At 36.3% G+C, this 19263-nt stretch overlaps 1 protein-coding gene across 1 annotated transcript in view; it reads right to left on the bottom strand.

Moving 5' to 3' along the window:
- GPC6 (glypican 6) overlaps positions 1 to 19263 on the bottom strand; it is a 792969-nt gene that overhangs the window by 588589 nt on the left and 185117 nt on the right. The gene's annotated exons all lie outside the window — the stretch shown is intronic.

The raw sequence follows: 19263 nt of genomic DNA, 5'->3' as shown, positions 1-19263 counted from the left end.
CCTTTCTCCAAAACCATCACTGAGGACTAAAGACTGAGATGTAATAGTAAGTGTTAAGTTCCAATTTTCAGGTGACTGATTCAAATGCACCATCTGAAATTAACTTCTTAGGTTTCTTGTACCATGCAGAGACACTTAGATACCTCCAAGCATAAAGGCAACTACATAAAGTACAGAGGAATGTATAGTGTATGAAGTATATTAACACAATTTCAGTGACTAAAACACAACTGTTTCCTTCAGTGGCCAAAGCAAAGAGTTGTCCTGTTGTGTGTTCCTTTTTTAAGGACATACTTAAATATACTCATAGTCTCTGGATAAAAAGCAGCTCTTTTTCCTAGGGACTAAAGCACATAGTTTCTTATGATCATCCTTTGGAAATACAATAAGGTACGTCAAGAATCCCCACCAAAATAAATTAGAAATAATATGCAAAACAAAGACTTTGTAGTCCCACTTGACTTAGGAAAGTGCTAGAACAGATTTATTTCATTTACGCTAAATTCCCAAATGGGACATAAGTGTTCACTTGCCATTTTCAGATGCCTAAATCGAAAATTAAGCTCCTCAAAACCCACACAGCACTGTTGCCTAACACTGGCAGTACATGATTTGCTCAGGTACCTAAACTACTACAGGTGTGTTTCCAGGACCACAGTCTCCTTTTTTGAGCACACTCTGCCTATGTACTGACCAAAGTAAGCAGGCAGGTTTCTGGCACACACCTAACTATTATTGGGCTCACAAACTGCATATTCCTCCACTTACCTTCTTTAAATGACTAAAGCCAGTAGGTGCTTTAAGAGATGTCAGGGTTTATGTGGTGCAGAGACAATTTGGAAGAGCAAAAACTGTGGTGCCTGGCATGCTTCTCTGCCAGTATTTCACTGTATAGAGACTTTAATTCAGATAATGAGAATCAAGTTCATTTCTCTACCTCTGCATGAGGGAGCCCAATCCAAATTCTTCTTGTGCTCACATTAACCATTCTGGATACATCTCATTTATACTTGGCTGTATAAACGTCAGTAGTTGTCGGTGTCAATTTCTAAAACAGCAATTTATTCTTGATGACCATTTTAGGATAGAGTCCTTTAACTTACGGCTATTGCTATTTTTTTCCCATCATCTAACTCTTCCTGTTAACTAAATTCCTGCTTCAGATTAAAAACTTTAATAGTTTTTTATTGTCTAAAGTTTTGTGAGATGAATTCTAGGCAGGGTATTTAATGTCAAAGTTTGGGCCACTCTCAGTCTCTCCTCCTGAAACTATTAAATTTGCTCTGGAATAGCTTAACATATATAAGACATGTAAGATATGTTAAATACCTTATTTAAGACACATACAGACAGCATGATTCTATAGAAAATCAGCATGCAAGCAATTGTGCTGCATCAGCAACTGTGCATTTATAAACAGAGGCAATCCTATGGGGAAAAGGCTACTGATTTGAAAACATTTAGAGAATTTCAGAAAATTAGAGCTTTTGTTTAAATAAATGTTTATGGGCAATACTTATCATTTTCTCTTATGATGAAATTATTGTTTTATTTCTTCTACAGGTGCATACAAAGAACTGCTGTGAAATTAATTTCTACGCTTTGCACATAGCTGCACTTTTGTATGATATTGCTGTGCCTACTGAATATCCTTTAAAATAATTTAAAAGCAAAAGAAACTGTTGTGGTTTGACCCCAGCTGGCAACTAAGCCCCACACAGCTGCTTGCTCACTCCCCCCTTGGTGAGATGGGGGAGAGAATTGGAAGACTAAAAGTGAGAAAACTCGTGGGTTGACATAAAGACAGTTTAACAGTCAAAGCTAAAGCTGTGTGCACAAGCAAAGCAAAACAAGGAATTCATTCACCACTTCCCATCGGCAGGCAGGTGCTCAGCCATCTCCAGGAAAGCAGGGCTCCATCATGTGTAACAGTGACTTGGGAAGACAAACACCATCATTCCAAATGGCCCCACTTTCTGTCTTCACCCAGCTTCATATGCTGAGCATGACACCATATGGTATGGAATATCCCTTTGGTCAGCTGGGGTCAGCTGTCCCAGCTGTGTCCCCTCCCAAATTCTTGTGCACCCCCAGCCTGCTCGCTGGTGGGGAAGTGTGAGGAGCAGAATAGGCCTTGGCTCTGTGTAAACACCACTGAGTAATAGCTAAAACATCCCTGTGTTAGCAACACTGTTTTTTCTGTTTTTCTGCTGTGTTTTCATCAGAAACCCAAAACATAGCCTCATACTAGCTACTGTGAGGAAAATTAACTCTATCCCAGCCAAAAACAGCACAGAAACATTGGCAATTAAGCCACATAACTTATTTTGATACTGCTTTTAGATAAAATGAGGACAAAAGTTTGTTAAACTCTGTTTTTCATTATTGTTTTAGCAGCATAAAATATACAACTCCTCTGAAGTGATGGTAAAAAAGTTCAAGATTTAACTATGTTTATACAATCTCTCATAATCAGTTACTTCATTAATGGTTTACTTAGGAAAAGAATGAAAGGTCAGCCTCTGGAAGAGCTGATCTCAGCAGAAATGTTACAGCATACTTATATAATTCAGGAGAGCTAAGTACATTTATCCCTTAAGACTTTTACTTAAGATCTGGATTAGCAGCCTTTTTGATATTTTTCCCAAAATGAAGCACGGTTAGTCTTGTTTGTCTTTGTAAGCCATAAGACAAATAAAAGTAAATATGAGGATAATGTGCTCAAAAATTATTTCAGTCCTTCAGAATTCTCTAGAGAATATTCAGTATTCTTTTAGTGAGAGCAGAGGGGCAAAGAACCTGTGATAATTGCCTACTTTCATATTAGATCTTCACAGAAGACTCAGTGCCTGACTTGAAAATTTCCAGGTACTTATTCAGTCTTTTTGTTTGGTTACTTGTGGAAAAACTGAAGAGTGCAATGCCTCCACCATTTGTAAGAAAGAACCATAAGAAATTTAAGTTTCACCATTATATACCACATGTATTTGACACAGGTGTGTGTCAGCTTCCCCCTGTGCTTATGCAGATTTACACACAAAAGTGAGATCAAAGGAACAGTGTTTAAACTTGGGTAAGATGGATATTAAGTTGCAGGAAGATTAAACGGATGATATAATTTACTCTCAAAATTACTATCATAAAAGAACAAAATGAATCCACAAGAACTCATTTAAAAGAGAAAGTCTGCTCACATATATTTTTGCTATATCTACAGATGTCAATTTAAATGAACAGTGGACAAGTTCTAAAATCAAAACTCAATTATTATTATATTTAAAAACCACTAATTTTAAGTATTGTGAAACTTTCAACTCTGAAGACCAACTGATGACAGATGTGCCTATTTATTTCTATTTTTTTGTGACGTCTATGGTTACATGATCACTTTCAATGACAATGAAAACTGCACCTTCATGCTGAAGAAAAATTATAGATGCTGTGAAATTTTCAATGCTGGCTGATTTTTTTTTTTTTTTCTCTTCAAAATGAGAAATTCCATCAGAGACTGTTAACAGATTAAGTCATAAGATACAATGCAGTTTTGGGTTTTAAGGAGGTAGTAGGATGATGTGGGGAATATGCAGTATTCAAGATTTTTCCGAGTCTCTCGCTGACAAGAGAACTATTGGTAGTAGATTGATGGATTGTTATGACTCTGCTATGGAAGAAAATTACATGTTTTTAAGATAAATGAGTACAAACTGAATGTCTAGAAATTGTATCTTTAAAAATGCATAGTTTTTCAATAGTGGGAGAAATCTTTTGGATCAAACAAGCAAAATCATATACTTCTAAAATCTCATTCAACTCTGTTTTTGAAGAGAAATGGGCAGCAGATTAGAGGGCTTATTAGCTGACAGAAAGGTATGAAAGTTAACATGTTTTGCAGGTTGTTAACTTTTATAATGTAAGGATGGATTTAGACTTGAGATCCTTAGACGTCTACTTCTGTGTGCTGCTAATAGACATATAAATAATCATAAGGACATATAAGACTTATTCTATTTAAAAAGACTAACATATGAGAAACAAAATTAGTCTTGATGCCAAACTTAATTAACACCTAACACTATTTAGGAGTCAAATTAAAATCAATGTCAAATATTTCTTAAAAGGAAATAAATATTCTAATATTATCTGTATATTAATTATCACTCTTTCTAATATTAGCAGTTTTCAAGTGTTATACCTTTTTGATTTACATATCACAAGAGCACTTACTGCTACTATAGTAAGATTTTCATCAGCATGAACACAGATTTCTATTCCAACAGCTATTCATGTATGTTTGAACTTGAAAATGTGGTTACTTTTGAGAAAAAATAAAGCCCTAGTATATGCCTAAAAAGTTATGTTTGCTGCTTATTATGAAAGTACTTATAATCTTGGATTAAAGTTGAGAATTTAAGGAAAAAATGGATGAAGGGGCAGTAATCTGCATTTACACTTAGTCTACTTGAATTGATTGCTCTTTATAATAAATTCCAAATAAACAAACTACACAATAAAATGAAGCAGTAACAAACGGAAACAGTAGGGTTTGTGAATTCTGCATGGACTATTCAAGGATGAACACATCCTTAAGGCAATAAATCTTCTAGTTATGTCTTGCAAAGTCCAGGCAGACCTAACTGAATATCAAACTTGGTATTTTTATGTAAACATTTCTATGCAAATAGTTGGGTTGTTTACATAGATTCAATTTGGACAATATGGATTGGACAGTAAGCAAATGTCTAAATTTCAAGCTTCTATTTTATTAGTAATCTGATAAATACACTGCTGATTTCTAGTTTCACCCACAAGGACCTGAAAGTCTCATTCATGCTCAATTTAAAATCCTGGATTAAGCTGCTTTAGGGTGTCTTGCTGTGATTACCTATCCTACCGACTACTACCCAGTCTTTCTCTTTCTGAAATGCATTTTTTTTTTTGGCTCTCTGCCCAAATACTGTTAAGAAGCATTAGTTTCCAAGGCAGTCCTCATCCTTTTCCAGTTAAATAGAGTAAGAAGTGATGATTCTACTATTTTACTGATATCCTAACTATATTATTCTTTATTTTATGATTTGTCTCTGAATGATCTCTGACCTAAGAACTTGTTGTTCACAAAGTGACATGATTGCTCCTTTCACACAATTATAAAAGAACCAAACAACCCTGTTACTTTTACTTCCACTTCACTGATCCAAGCACCATTTGAATGTAAATGTTATAAGCTAGTATTTTGTCTGAAAGGAAAGCAAGCTAACACTCTTTTAGCCACAAGGAAATGTTTTGATATTTTTTGTGGATTTCTTTATAAGTGAAAATGAATAAAGACATCTGGAAAGGGTAGTCAAGGCAATTCTCTCATACAGTTTCTATTTATTATCATCTTGTAATGATTCTTGATTAATAACTCCAGAAAATTAAAGCATTAATATTTGAATGCCAGGTGAGTTTTTTAAAATCACACTGTGTTTTAGCTGCTGAATTCAGTGGCAAAACTCACATTGATTTAATGAAGGACAAAATGTTGTTGCTGGTATGCCTGCACCTGCACCATTGTTTTTGCTACTATAGCCATGTTATATATGAGATGCCAAATAATGTAGTTAGCTTGGAAAATTGTGACTCAAGATCCTGTTAAATTGCAGGTGTTGAGCCTGAGCAAGATATCCCAGTCATCTCTACATACCACAGATTTGCAGTACAGCACCTCTCTTCTCCCTTGTGATTCTACCTGCCCCGTGAGGGCAGTTGTACGTGTAATCTCTTTGTGCTGGGTACAGTCACAGTTTGTACCCTGTAGCTGTGTGTGGTACCCTACAACCTACAATACTACCATGCTACATTTGAAGGCATCAGTTGAAAAAGCCAGACTCTCCTTCATACTCTCTCCTTCCCCTAAATCTGTTCTGGAGTCTGGCAAATAGGTGTGTCCATCACACAGATTCAAAGAAGGTAGGATAGTTCACAGCCTTCTACAGCAACTGAAAACAAACCAAGTACCCTCAACAGATCTGACATGTCTCCCGACTGGGAGCAGACTTCTCTCCTTTTGTTGATGCTATCTGGGACAAGTTGCCCCACTGGTTTCTTCCTGTCCAATCCCATTTTTTTGTAGGAAGATGCTTTGTAATTCTCTATCCAGGTTTTTGTGATGCTCTCACTTGTCTAGCAAGAAACATCAGCATATTGCACAGGGTTTAATATGACCAGACATTACAAAATGTAAAACCTACGAGAAGGAGAAAACAGGACTTATAAAAAAGTATGTACCTTTAAGATGACTGCTAAAAATTGTATGTTTTAGAGTAATTTTTGAAAGAAATAATATTTTAAAAGAATCTTGATAAGGGAAAAAATAACATAAAAGTATGCAGTAAGCATAGGTGCCAGACTAGCTTTATATCTAACAAATAAGTTATTTAGAAAATATGAAGTATCATGGATATATATGAAGGAGTATGTCAATGAACTGTATTCAAAGCACAAGACAGGAGAATAAGAATGCCACATAGAGATACATGGATCTTCAGGAATAACAGAATTAGAAAAAAAGGGCCACACAGTTAGGAAATAATGTTACTAAGTGGAGAGGGAATAGCAAAAGATATGACAGAACTAGGTTTACTTGCTGAAGAGAGGATAACTGAATGCCAGCATAATGAAGGCTACAATATGTATATGTTATGTGTCACACTGTATTTGCAGAATTGAAGGTAAGTATTAATGCAACTTTGTAAGGAAGAATACTAAACCTTATCTAGAATAGGTAAAATCCATCATTCACCAAAAAGGATGAATGCAAACTGGCATAAGTCTGAAGCAGTACTACTAGGAAAAAGAAGAATTTTTAGAAGAGAAATTTTGTCTTGGTTTATATTTTACTTTGTTTAACCTGAAAATATGAAAGCCTTGTGAAGCTTATGGAGCAAGTCCCCATAGATCCGTTTTCAAGCACATTAAGGACAAGAGGTGACTGTGAACAGCCATCACAGATCTACCAATGGCAAAATGCACTTGACCATTCTGATTGCTTTCTATGAGGAGTTAAAAGCCTCTGTGGATGGTGGAGGTGGTGGGGAGGAAGCACTGGAAAACATTTATTCTGATTTTAGTGCAGCTTTTGACAAAGTCTTCGATAGCTTCCTTGTAGCAAAACTGGGGAAAGATAGGCTGGATGTGTGAATTACATGGTGGATGAAACACAGTCTGTGCAAATTAGATTCAACGCTAGCGGTTCAAAGCCTAACAGGCAACCAATTTGAGGTATTATTTCTCAAGAGTTGATTCTGAGGCTAATGAATCAACTGAATGAATTAATGAATCTCTGTCAGTGATGTGAATGACAGTTCAGAATGGACCATCAGTAAATTAACAAATGCCACGTGGGAGAACATCTGAGGTACTTGAGGTCAGAGCTACTATTTAGAAAGACTTTGAGAGGTGGAGAAATGGGCCATCATAAACCTCATGAAACACAGCAAAGACAAATATCAAGTCCTGCATCTGGGACAGAATAACAACATTCAACTGCAGCAGCTCTGAAGATGTCTTCAGGGTCCTGGTAGACAACATGTCAACATATGACAATGTCTGTTCTATACTAGGTATCATAAAAATGGATGCAGTATTATAGATGTGGCCTCATGGTTTCTAAGTAGAGGGAATAATCACTTCCCCATACCTGCTATCATGCAACCGATATTCTCCACAGCATACCAGAAGAGCCTGTTCTGGTACACTGCAACACAGTTTTCCAGTTATTTCAGGCACACTTACTAAAAAACCACATGCGTGCACACAGACACGCACACAAAATAAGAATTGTGTGCTAGAGCCATAAGAGCACCACACGGGGCTGAGAAGAATCTCAGCATTGTGTAGACAGATTAGCCAATCTGCTCTGGAAGGGCTAATGCAAAAACGGACAGGAGCCAGTCCATGAGCTATATAACCTCAGACCCTAAGGGCCCCAGACCTCTTTCATTCAGCTTCACCGATATAATGATTAAAGAGCAGACACCTAGAGAAGAAGTATAAGAACTGAGGGGTAGTACAGTGATACTTTCCTTTGACACATTTCCAACTGTTGGCAGTCTGTGGCTTAAGGATAACCTGATCCCCTGTATGTAACTGCATTTAAAAGATTTGCTATAGTTTTAACAGACTTTGCACTGATAGGTTATGCAATTGCTTTTTGAATGCTTTTATGCATCTGGCCACAGCAACATCCTGTGAGTTCCACACTTGTTCCATAACTGTGGGTCATGTGAGAAAAGTGCTTACTTATGTTTCTCTTAAACTTACTGCCTGACAATTTAATTGAATGCCAATAAGTTTTCCTTGTACAATAAAACATGGTGACCCATCATGACCTGGCCATTTTCTCCATATGTTATGGAGATCTCCAGCATCTCCTTTGACCTCAATCAATCATCTCCTTTCAACACTGAAGACTCAGTCTATTTAATAATCCTTCCTACGGCTGTATGGAAGTCTGTATTTCTGATGATCTTTTTCCGATTGACTTTGCACATTTTCGAGCTCTTCTAATATTTTTTGTTAGAGGTGAGCAGAATTAAATTCAATGTTCAAGATATGGGCAAAATATTTATTTGGATATTAGTGTAATGTTGCTTATTTTTCACTGGCCATTCTTAAAAATTCCTGAAGTTTTGTCTTTTTTACAGTTGTTGAGAAGTGACATTTAATAACTGTCCTCTAAGAACTCTTTCCTGAAAAGTAATATCTAATCTATAGAGCATCATTGTGCACCCACTTAGTTATTATTACATACAAATATAAATATAATATAGATTAGTTAGGTTTATTTTAATTTTATCGCACTTAATAATTTGATAGGATCAACAACTTAATCACTTCAGTTATATCTCCCCTCTGCTACTTTTTTTTTCTTTCTTTAGGTCATTCATAAAGAGGTTAAAGAGCACAAGTTTCATCTCATGCTTTAGCAGAACCTTTCTCCTTTGGAGAAACTGACCATTTATTCCTAACTTTAGCCTTCTATCCTTTAAACAGGTATTGTTCCCCTAGAAAACTTGAGAAGGTCTGAGTAAAGTTTCTTCTTGAAAATCAAGTATATTTAACAACTTTATAAATCCTTATTCCATGATAGTCTCTAAACAAAAGATAAATAATTCTCTTCTCTGGCATATGTTTACAACTTCCTACCAGCAGAGAAGTCAAACTAACAGGTCTATATTCCCCTCAGTCTTTTAAGGTCACCTTTAAACAGTGATTTTGCAATAGTCATCTCCCATTACTCTGAAATGGAGGAAATTCAAGCAACAGAGTATACAATTACTATTAGTTTTTAACAGTACTTTTTGCTGGCATGTAAATTTGAGGCCAGCTCCTTCCAACTCCATCCCCAGAAAGAAAGCAGAAAAATTAAATAAAATGGAGAGTCATTTAACCCTGTGCTGGTCTTCTGCCTGTGCTCTATTTTACCTGCATTCTGTTTCTTTTTCTTTTAATAAGTCACTACTCAATTGTAATACAGGTTCTCACATTTTTCGTTGCATTTCCCTCTGGAGTGTTTTCCAAACTGTGTAGAGGAATACTGCAAAGCAGAACCTAAACAGAAAGTAGTAAAACCATAATATATCAAATTCTAAACATAAAGCTTATTCAAATTTATATATTGTTTCCCTGCTATTTTTCAACTATTGGGCCTCCATCTGAAGCTGCTACCACCTGCTTAAATGAACTTACTGTCCATCAAAGAGTTTGACCATACCCACAGATGAGACAGGAGTGTTGTGTTATTGCAGTACTATACTACTAGCAAAATTATTTTCTTATTCTTAGCCTGGAAGTCTGATTTATTTGAAAAGGGAATTTCTTGAGTCAGCTGCATCTCATCTTACTGATGATGGCCATGCCATCTCTCCTTGATCCCAGCAGAGTACTCTGTTCCACTACATCAACTCCCAGGGACACAGGAGGATAAAGCTGAATATCTGTTTTCCTACCATAGTCCTCATTCTTTCTAAACAACTGCTTATAGTCATAGCTCAGGTTTCCTAATATCCTGCTGTCCCCTGAATACATCTTCCCAATCTCAAGGTGATATTGCTGCATTAACTATACTGTAACTGTTTTCTTGTGATGTTGATATCATCTCTGTCTTCAGCTCTTTTTGTGGAAATATTGTCTTTGAAATACTTTCACTTATTTAAACAAGCTTCAAACAATAAAGAAAAATACTCTAGTTAGAGAGAAAAAAAAATTTCAAAGCATAGATATTTTTCCTAATAAAATTTTTAGTGCTGACAACCTGAATACTGTTAGTACATGTAGCATTTAAATAAAATCTCCACTTCAACACACACTGCCATTTGAATGAACTTCCTTCAAAAAAATAAGACTTACAAACATACAAGGTAAGTTAATCAGCTCTCTATAGAAATGTGTAGAAATTAAAATTTTCAAATGGATAAACACAGGAATTATTAACATTGACATAACTCCAAAATCAGGCTTCAGGTTACAGAGAGCAAAATTAAATTATGGACTATTAATAACACTCCCCCTCACATACATATCCAGTTCTGACCCCATCCCCTTACCCCTTGGAAAGGGATGCACTGCAGTTACTACTTTATCCAAGTAACTTATTTTCTTATTGACACAAAACTGTATTTGTTGGAGAAAGATTTTTCAAACAGCTCTCTGTCTAAAGAGGTGGAATTCCTTGTGGAGCATCTTTTGAATACTGAGATTGGTTGGCTTGAGCTTGACAAGTTTTGTTTTATTTTTGCTTCTAATTATAAGTCGTGATCCATAATTATATCCCTAAAATTGCAGTATGCCTACAGTCCTTTAATTTCAACACATCTGATATGGGAGGACAGTTATAGTATATATAATTTGTATTTAGGATTTGGCTCTGGATATGTGATTTTCAGATCAAGATTCTGATAGAAATATATACGCAAATTCATGTTTAAGTTTATAGTTCTTTTTTCATTCCACATAGCTTCAGTGTTTTAGCAAATAGTGAATAATTTCTTATACTATTCAAAACTGAAAGAGCTGCAAAAGGACCAGGAATTAAACTAAAATGTATACAGTTTTTGACCTTTTTGTCTCCAAATTAGGAAGTATTTCTCTAGAATATAATCATAGATATTTTTTTAAAGTCAAAGTCATAGTAAAATATCCCTTGACATTTACAGAGACTGAAAAACCAGCTGCTAACAGCCACAGAGTTTTCCCACCAAGTGCCTTGTGCCAGGCAGACAAGAAACTCAGTACCAGACTTCTGACTCATTCTACCATGACATAATCTGTGGCCCTTCTTGTAAATATAATTTAACTTCAGAGACAAAGAAGGTAGGATTAACTTACAACAACTATATATCTCTCTGTATTTTGGGTGTCTACATTTGGGCTAGCCGCATTTACACCTAAACTACAGTACTTTCAGAGGAGATAACATGTGACATTGTGGGGGTGGAGTCATCTGAGAAGTCTACACTAGTAAAATGAGTATGAGCATGACATTACTGAAAGAAAAGTTGCCAATATTCCAAGCCACTGGTGATCGTGTCTCTTGTTTCTCTTCTACCAGATGTACATGTATGTGCATTCACCAGTGTCATTTCTCTGTAGTTAATGAAGATAATTTAGCTGCCTTCTAGAAATTTTTGACCATCTCTCCTAACTACAAATACATCCTAGCTGACAACTTAGACAAAATGACTCATTTAAATGCCTTAGAAATTAGATGAGATGAATTGTAGTGCTCACTTCTAGCTAAGCTGAGAAAAAAAAATGTCTTTTTGAACATATGCTGGTGTGTGTTTGAATCATTCCCAACAGCTCCAGGCACAAATTCAATACTGTGACAAACAGTAAGGACCTCTGCTGATCTCACTGCTATTTGAACCAATGATTTTTACTGCGTAAAATGATATAATAATTTTAGATTCTATTGTTATGTGGAGGTTGTTCCCATGTTTATCACAGCTTCAACATTACTCAAAATTTGCATCAATCTTTCCTGTAATGCCTTAGACTGGGAAGAATCTAGTATGAGGAGTGCAAGAGCCTGTTTCTAAGAACAGGATAGCAAGATCCAGGTCTTAAACTGATGTTTCCATTAAACTTCCTAACGCTGACTCAATTAGTTCAAAATACCGAATTCAAATATTAATGCACTTGAGGATTAAATTTGGCCTGAACAGTAAAATGTAAAAAGAGAACATTACTCTCCATGATGTCACTATAGATGGGCAATCATTTTTAATGAATAATTTATTTGATGAATGTTGTCCTTTTCTCTGGTCATCGTAATCTTCTCAAAGGTAATAGAGCAACAGAAAATTCATAATACATTCTTCTTTGTGCTCTGAAAAAACTGTGACTTATTTGATATTTTAGTATTTCTGGTTTGAAGAAATTTTGATTAGAATTTTACATTATATTTTATGAGTGTAGGGTATAGTTTGTGAAAACATTAAAATCTCAGTGTTTCTTTTTCTGGAAACACTATATAATATTTGTACACAATTCACAATTTACATTAAGCTTTTTTCCAGTTCAGTTGCAGCAATAGTCCAATATGAGAAATATCTACTTAGAGAAAATATTTTCGGTTTTGTATTAAAAAAGGTAATAAATATTATATACACGATTTTAATATATTCCCAGTTATTAATGATATGAAATTATGCTGATAATGGTAAGAAACAATCTCACACCTACATTATAATATAAATTGAGCTGTTTTCTTCCATTCTTTTCAAAGAATAAGGAGAGTTTTGTTTGCAAAGCTAATCAGAAAAAATAGTACAAACTGACGAAAATTCATAATCAGGCTTCTGAAAATTATTTCATCATGGAAGTGAAACAATAAATTGTACTTAACAATGAATACTACTGAATGGCAATTTCTGTAGCAGCTCTTACTCTACTCTATGCCATTGCCTAACAGAGAACTGCACAGAGGACTAAAGTTCACATAGAACATTCACAGGAATCCCCCAGGTTGGATTCTAATCTTTTGCAATCTTTAGGAACCATATTGCATACCAAAAACCACCAGTGCAATCAGTACCAATATTCAGCAAGTGCTGATTCCCAGTAGGAACTCGCTAATTAATTTCTGGGCACTTAAATAAAATTACATTGTTAATAAAAAAGGAGGGTCAATCAGAATATGCAATGATCACAATGTGCTGGACTTTCTAGTAACTATATAGATCTACAGAAAAAAAAACCAACAAATGTGAATGACAGATAACAAAAAGCTTTGTGTGACATCATAAAATGGCAAATATTTTAACAATGTTTTAATAGAGTGCTTTATTTTGTGAATTAACATATTTGGATTTTCTCACTTTTCACAAAACAGAAAAACCCACAAACTGAATATATTTAATATATGTCTAGATTGCAAAAGAAAAAAAAATCTCTATTTTTTCTGCCTTCAATTATAGCTATTGAAAAAGCATTCTTCTGATCTCTCTATAGTTGTTATTTACTGGTGCAATTAGGTTGTAATCAATGGGATTGATACCTCCAAAACACTAATACATATCAAACCAGAGTGCAAACTTACATCATGTGCAGCCACAAATTTTCTGGTTTGTGTGTTTCATGAGTATAGTAGGTAATGTTGTATAAGATGTTGACTAATCAGTTGTTGAGTTGCTGTTTCCACATAACAAATTGAATTACACCTATTTAAATTTAAAATGAAATCCATGAGTAACTCCCTCCACAACACCTATTTTTCAAGAGCAGGGAGGTCACATTTCAAGGACATGTAGTGGTTACTTCTTGCTACATGAGCAATCTGGTAGGCAGTTCTGCTATCTGCATTATTTTTTAGGGTTTCTTTTCTTTCAGGCCTCTGAAATCTGTGACATATACAGAATTTTTTTTCAGTCTGCTTGAATGGTCAGTAGAATTTACCAATATAAATATATACAGGCACATAGGTATATACACACAGACACATAAATAAATACACATCCACATGTACATTAACATATTTTTCATAAAGTTTTTCCCCCTAAAAATTTTAGCTGCTCTGAAATTAAGGCACGTTTGGCTGTGAAAGCCAAAGCCCGCCGGAAGCTGAATTTGACAATGGGCAGGAAAGGCGACAAGGAAGACTTCTACATGTGTATCAACAGCAAATGGAAAACTAGGGAAAGAGTGGACCCACTGCTGGATTGGAATGGGTACCTGGTAACACAGGACATGGAAAAGGCTGAGGTGCTCAACACCTTCCTCACCTTGCTCTTTTGTGGCAAGACCAGACTTCAGCAATCCATTCCCTGAGACCTGTGAGACAGCCTGGAACAAGGAAGATGTAATCTAGGTGGAGGAGGATCAGGTTAGGAAACATTTAAACTAAATGTATAAATGCAATCTGGATCTGGATGGGATGCACGCATGGGTGCTGAGGGAGCCAGCTGCCCTCATTGCAACACCACTCTCCAATATCTCTGAAAGGTCATGGCAAGCCAGGGAGATTTCTGAGGCCTGGAAGAAAGCAAATGTCACTTCTATCTTCAAGAAGTGCAAGGAACTACAGGCTTGTCAGCCTCTCCTCTGTCCCTGGGAAGGTGATAAAGCAAAGAATCTTGAAAGCCACTTCTAAACCTATGAAGGACAAGAAGGTAATTGGGTGTAGTCAGCATGGATTTATGGAGGGGAAAGCATGCTTGACCAAAACAGCAGCTTTATCCAGCGAAATGACTAGTTTGGTGGATGAGGGAAGAACAGTGGTTGCATTTTATCTTGACTTCAGTGAGGACATGACCTGGATGATGGGACAGAGAGCACCCTCAGCAAATCTGCAGATTATACAAAGCAGAGAGAGGTGGCTGATACACCAGAGGACCATCCTGCTGTTCAAAGGGACCTCAATAGGACAGAAAAATGGACTAATGGGAATCTCATGAAGTTCAGCAAAGGGAAATGGGAAGTCCTGTAATTGGGGAGGAATAACCCCATGCACCAGTACAGACTAGGGGCTGACAGGACAGAAAACAGCTTTGCAGACAAGGACCTGGTGGACAAGAAGTTGAATATGAACCAGAAGTGTGACATTGCAGCAAAAAAACCAACAGCTTCCTGGGCTGCATTAGGAGGAGTGTTGGAAGCAGGCTGAAGGAGGTGATCCTTCCCCTCTGCTCAGCACTGGTGAGGCACTTGGAGTGCTGTGTCCAGTTCTGGGCTCCCCAGTACAAGAGACATGGAAATACAAGACTCCAGCAAAAGGGCCACAAAGATGATTAAGGGACTGGAGCATCTCTCATATGAGGAGAGGGCTGAGAGAGTCAGGACTGTTCAGTGGGAGAAGGCCTAGGGTGATGTTCTCAGTGTGTACTTGATGGCAGTAAAGAAGACTGAACTGTCCACTTTTCAGTGGTTCCCAGTGTCAGGACAAGTGGCAGTGGGCACAAACTGATACACAGGAAATTCTATTTAAGCACAAGAAAAAAACTTTTTTACTGTAAGGGTGGTTGAACACTGGGAGACATTGCCCAGAAAGGTTGTGGAGATTCCAACCTTGGAGTTATGCAAAACACAGCTGGACTCCATCCTTGGCAACTTGCTCTCATTGATTCTGCTTTGAGCAGAGGGGTTGGACTAGTTGGTCTTCACAGACTCCTTCCGACCTCAACCATTCTGCAATTCTGTACTATGTAGAAGTAATTGGTAATTTAACTCAAGGAATTGCTGCTGTCATCAGCAATATAGTTTCCCTGCCTTAACTTCTTTGTCATATTAAAGGCATCAGCAAGAAAATAATCTTACATCCTGAAAAAGACTTCCTAGCACATGCATACATACATATATATGATTTTTTTTTTCTGTGTGTTAACATGAGTGATCATCTCCATAAAACCTGACAACATTCCTTGTACAAAACTTTTAAAAAATTAGTATTTTTACTTATTTAGGACTATCAGGACTTTAAGATGTGATTGAATAAATCAAGGTAATTCACAACAGAAATCATTCATAATTATATTTTGAAAGGGGCTTTAACTATTTTCTGTATCTCTGAATTGCTGCAATTTTCTCAAAGCTCTCACAATAATAATTTTCTGTTTTATTATAACTCAAGGCTATTTTTTTCCCCTTGTTAATCAAATATCCCCTGATCTAAAGCAGTGATCCTAACTGGCATTTTAAAATCAAATTGTATTATTTTAATGGGCTTGGATATATAGATGCTTCAGTAATTTAGCATAATTCTCTCAGGCTTCATTAGGAAAAAGGAAAGAAAAGGAAACAAAGCTTACTTTTAAATTTTGTTATGTTGCCTCGAGAAGAAACAATAAAGAGTAATACAATTTATGTATAGTCTTGTTACAACTGAATATGTTAATTACTTTTTATCAAAACAATTTGATGTTACTAGGAAACAGAGTGACAAAGGCCACAGGTGGTAATGAAAGAAAGATGCCTTATCAGAAGTGACTAATAATGCTTGAGTTGCCAAAGTAACCAGATTGTCTCCCAAAAATGTACGCTTTGACATTCACTTATCAATGCTACTGAAATGCAACTCTTATGATGTTCACATAGCAAATTTAATTTCCGCATAAGTGATGAATATACAGATTCTTCCATTATTTGAATGTTTCATTTATTCCTTATTCATGGATACAGGACAAGAAAATCTTCTTGTATGTAGATTTCACTCTCTGAAAGGGATAGGCAGTGGCTTCACTGATTTGTCTTTCTTATAATATTGCTTTCAGGTCTTGAGTGATTACGCAGTAGTTTCACCTTGGATTAAGGTGTAATAGTTCTTTCCTTTACCAAATTTTTGTTACGCTGTCATACGTCACATTGCCACATTTAGCCACATACTGCTACTTACATATGACAAATTATATTGAATGTGCTATTTCCTGGAGAATTAAACAATTTTGTTTCATATTTGTTTTATATCTGTATTACCATAAAACTTCAGAAAATTTGTTGGCTCTGAGTCACAAGAGTCTTATACCTTTAGTTATCATTTTCATCTCTACAGTGAAGACAAATGTACATGTTTCTTAACTTTCTCCTATACTATCATAGAAAACTTCTGGTTACGTATCTTCTATATGTTATCATGACAGCTACATGACTGCACACAGGGCTGAAAAAAGGGAAAACACCTTCTTATGCGTGTTTTGAATCAAGACCAGGCTACAGGAAGTGGCCTGGCAGCAGTAAGGCTCTGTTGATATTTTATTTATTGACTTCATATTGTATATGCATCTAGTCAGCAGATCCCAGATCAGGTGGTGCAGCACTTCTTGTGCAGGGATTAATGGACTAGGAGAGAGACTGTGGTACTGTATGGCAAATATACAGGTGAAATGGTAAGGAAAAATGAGATGGGAATCAAGAGGAGAAGGGCAGGAATCTCATGTTCAGTGTGTGAGGTTTGACAGATCTGAATTACATAAAGCCATCTATTTTGACTTGCTAAAGTTTTGTTCTTGGCACACATGTAAATGATTACCAGTTGAAAGACAGTACAAAATCAACTCCTACTTTCTTTGTTGCTATGAAACAAAAGTATGACTTGCTCACCTTTGGAAATTGGTCATGAAAAATGTCTGTATAATTGAGTACTATGTCCAGTTCCAGGGTCCCCAGCGTAAGGAAGACATGGACCTCTTTGAGTGGCTCCAGAGGTGGGCCAAGAAGATGATCAGGAAGCTGGAGCACCTCCTTTATAAGGACAGGCTGAGATAGTTGGGGTTGTTCAGCCCAGAGAAGGCTCCAAGGAGACCTTATAGCAGCCTTTCAGTACTTAAAGGGGGCCTAAAGGAAAGATGGAGAGGGACTCTCAGGAAGTGTAGTGATAGGATGAGGGCTAACAGTTTTAAACTGACAGAGGGTAGATTTAGATTAGATACAAAGAGGAAATTCTTCACTATGAGGGTGGTGAGACAGTGGAACAAGTTGCCCAGAGAAGTTGTATATGTCCCCTCCCTGGAAGTGTTCAAGGCCAGATTGGATGGGTCTTTGAGCAACCTGGTCTAGCGGAATGTGTCCCTGCCCATGGCAGCAGGGTTGGAACTAGATGATCTCTAAGGTCCCTTCCAACCCAAACCATTCTATGATACTATGATTTTCACCAAAACAGTCACAGACCATAATCTTGGGAGTAAGTGACTTCAGATACTTCAAAGCAGGAAATCAAACTATTTCTCAGCTGTTGAATACTGCAGGCTGCTCTCAGTACAAGGTATTTGACAAATATAAAAGGATCTAATTGGAAGTTTGACCAATGATTTATGAAATTTATTAAGAATAACATTTGAAATTCCAGGTAACACTTTTCTGTTAAATATTTTTCTATGTGGAATACTGGTTGTCAAATGGGATAAGATTTATCTCCTCTAATTTCAGACATCTAAAAATTAAATGTCTAAATTTGAGTGTTAAGATGTGTACAATGATGAAGAAAAATAGAGTTCACCAGAAGGAAATTTGTTTGATCTATGTAGATACCTATTTCAGGATGAGATTAATTGCTCTCTGGAAATGCCTCTTCCCTGACTGTAAAGGGAAGCTGGGAGATCAAGCTTGGACACTGAAGTTACAGTTACTTAAATTATGGTGTAAAGCTATCCATGGTGACTACAAGATACAAAAGACTGTTCAAACAACTAACACCTGTGAATGTAAAAGCACCAAGTTGAAACAGTTTATAGTGCATGGCTATCACAGAAAGTAAACATTAATATTGAGAAATGTAACTGAGAAATCTTTCTGAAAAAGAAAAATGTACCAAAATGTTTGAGAATTATTTCAATTACATATGGCTGAAACATTTTGCGAGCCTGTTCTACAAAAACCTCATGTCAGTAGCATCCAAATCTTAAAAGCAGTATCAAAATGTTATAAAACTATATTTTCTGCTAAGAAATCTGCCAATTTGTGAAGTCTTTAGTCTGAGTATGATCTACAAGCCACATTGTTTCATTACCACATTGATATAGTCCTATTGAATGCAGTGACAATGGTCCTATCTGGAGAACATACTATTCCTCAGTATCTTGGTGTGGCCAAATCTAGCTTTCCTCAATCATTTATTTTTTCATTGAATTCAATAATGCTAGTCTAAGGATGAAATTAAACTTTCAGGTCAGCCTCTATCTTCTTCATGAGAAATCATGAGCAGACTGAAGGTTGCAACAGGAACTAGGCCTAGGCAGGATTTTAGATCTCCTGGTGCTGATGTATTAGCAGTAGTAAATATTTAACCAAGTG

The sequence above is a fragment of the Tyto alba genome, unplaced genomic scaffold (genome assembly GCF_018691265.1).
Source record: "Tyto alba isolate M040663 unplaced genomic scaffold, T.alba_DEE_v4.0 Super-Scaffold_45, whole genome shotgun sequence".
In the NCBI taxonomy this organism is placed as follows: Eukaryota; Metazoa; Chordata; class Aves; order Strigiformes; family Tytonidae; genus Tyto; species Tyto alba.
The sequence above is the reverse complement of the archived record's forward strand: the minus strand, read 5'-3'. Positions and strand labels throughout refer to the sequence as shown.